This window comes from Lactuca sativa, chromosome 4, assembly GCF_002870075.4.
Source record: "Lactuca sativa cultivar Salinas chromosome 4, Lsat_Salinas_v11, whole genome shotgun sequence".
Classification (NCBI taxonomy): Eukaryota; Viridiplantae; Streptophyta; class Magnoliopsida; order Asterales; family Asteraceae; genus Lactuca; species Lactuca sativa.
The window spans coordinates 340016221-340019038 of NC_056626.2; the positions used below are offsets into that span (position 1 = coordinate 340016221).

The following is a 2818-nucleotide window of genomic DNA, read 5'->3' on the forward strand; positions in this document are numbered from 1 at the left end:
AAAATAAGCTTAAAGTTATGAATATTAACAATGTTTGTAATAAAATTATAATTATTAAATAATAAAGTTTATTTATTTATTGGGTTTTAATGAAATAATTATAAAAGTTTGTCAAAAAAACAATTATATGGTAATAATGACCTAAAAAGTAAAGCTAGTGGTTTAGGAAGGTTATATAAATCGGTGTAGCTATAACAACCATAAAAAAAAAAGCCCCATTAGAGGGTCCTAGATTGTTAAGGCCCATATGATGTATTTTGTAATGGGGGATTGAGTTGAATCGTTTTACTAGGTAAATATCAAACATAAAGATCTAGAACACATATAAAAGAAACAGAAAAATATAGCACCATATTCAACAATACAAACACATGGAGATCATATCAAATGTATATCAACATTAAACATAACTCAACGCGAGCCTCCAATTACACAAACATATCATACAATAATAGCAAAATGAAGATCCCCAAAGTTCATTTCTTTAAATTCACATTTTACAATTACAATAGTTCAAAACAAATAACAAAAACCAATCCACAACTAGAAAATGTCTTAGATATACTATTTAAGATACAAAAACTTGAAATCATAGTATCGCAGTTCTTATCCAACATGATGTTAGAGCTATTTATATCACCATGCACGACTTTCTGTTGCGATAACAAAGGATTATGACGGTATGCTAACCCACGCACAAAACCAATGTCTATCTTGACGCATCAGACTCTCACGTGACACTTGCACAACACATATTTTTGGATGCACAAGTCTCATGTAGAGCAAATGTCTCAAGATATGCAATGATGTTGCGTGTGGGCTAGACTACCTTCATAATCCTTTGTAATCGTTGACAAAAAGTCATACATCGTGACATAAAGAGCTCCAACATCTTGTTGGATGAGAATCAAGAAACCACGATTTCTACATTTTATAGATATCAAAAATAGTTTATGGTATCTACATGCTTATAAACTCGTCAACTCAAATCTTCAAATGGACAACAATGCCATTGTGGTCTTCGATTGGAAATCCATCCTTTAGAGCATCTCCAACTCATCCTCAAATGCTATTTTTTTCTCCATTTTCTCTCCCATTCTTCTCCAACCCTATCCTATTTCTCCCTCCATGTTTGGAGATATGAATAGTATTACCCCATATATATACACATGAAGTTTCAGTTGTCGGGTTTAGTCCCTAATTTTATATATTTATACATTTGTAGTTTATTTTATCTATTAGATTTAATTTAAATATAATGTTTAATATTTATAATATTATGAAATATAATAAATTATATTGATTAATCAAAAATATAAAATTTATTTTTATTTGTTAAAACTAAATTAGTAAAGGGGTGTGTTTGTAAAGGGGGGAAATATGGATAGGTTGGAGATGGTCTTAACCATCATGTAAAGACCTCCAAAGTAACTGAAAAAAAAAACATAATCTCGTCATTAAAATTTCAAACTTACTAACCAATAAAAAATAAACTGGTAGACACTTTGCAAAGTGTTTAAAAAAATAAACTATACCATAAAATGGTGGAAAACGAGCTAAAAGAATAAAAACTAGTGTTAACAGATTTAACAATTTGTAAGCAGATCTAATGCTAGATCTACAAAATTCGAACAATTGTCTTTATGCGATTCAAATTTGTACACAACATCGATCTCACAGTTTGATAATTTTTATGATCTGTAACTAACAAAATAGAGAATCAAACTAAATTTTTTTTTATGAAATCTAGATCTAAAGAAATCGGCCAAATGCTCTTTAAGATATCTTAGAAAACTTTTAATTCAATAATCAGCTTGAATTGAATACTAAAAAAATAAAGTGACTTGTAAATATATAATAGGCGATAAACAACATGATGTAATACATACCTATAATGGACGATAATCAATTTATCAATAAAACCTATGATTAATTTCAAGAAAAAATGAAGAGAAAGAAAGATTCGATCGATTACCTGTGATTGTTTGTGGCGTCGATCGAAGAGAAAGAAAGCTGTATGAATCTATGATTCGATTTTTTCTTGTGCGTTTCGATCGATTAAAGAAAGAAGGGTAACTCCGTCAATTTGGAAATATGTCGGCTGTAACCTAGAAAACTAGAAGAGAAGCGTGAACGAGTTATTTTAGGGTTAGTCTTCCAGAAGTGTAATATTATATATAGGGTAAATTTCATTGATATCCTTTCAAACTTTAGATATTATTTTTATATCCTTTCAAATTTTAAAATTACATGTAAGTCCTCTTAAGACTATATATATATATATATATATATATATATATATATATATATATATATATATATATATATATTAATTAGGATTAACACTATTTAATATAAGAAACTTATTTAAAACTCAAAATATCGTGTGATATTACCAAACCACCCTTCTAAAGTCAAAAAATTAGGATTAAACTAAGTTAATCAATGATTAAACCTAATTAAATACTAAAAATCCTCCTGTGCGTCGTTTCTTTATAATCTATCAATATTCATAATGGTTGTTAACCTTGCCTACCAATAGGTTATCTAGAAGAATAAAAGATGACCAAAGAAGTATCAATTATAGCAAAGGATAAAGGAGGGGTAATTGGAAGTAAGTAATGGAAACCAAATAAAAAATGAGGCGGCTCTTGTGTTTCATTGATTTACTCTTATATTTATATTTTATTCCTTCCCCCACATTTAAAATAACAAATGGAAAATGAAGACTTTAAACCCAAAAGCCTCCATCTTGGGTAGGGCAATTTCAAATACACTTGATAATCTTCATAGCTTGCGTTAGGGTGTGTATGGAGCG

The 2818-nt window shown here is 28.9% G+C and overlaps 1 long non-coding RNA gene across 1 annotated transcript; it reads right to left on the reverse strand.

Annotated features, from left to right (window-relative positions):
• Nucleotides 1–466: 466 nt before the first annotated feature.
• On the reverse strand, nt 467–2168 carry LOC111895988 (uncharacterized). Its single transcript, XR_002851751.3, has 2 exons — nt 1976–2168; nt 467–1431 (listed from the first exon to the last, which is right to left on the reverse strand). It is a non-coding gene; the product is annotated as an uncharacterized LOC111895988 (long non-coding RNA).
• Between the last annotated feature and the right edge of the window lie 650 nt (nt 2169–2818).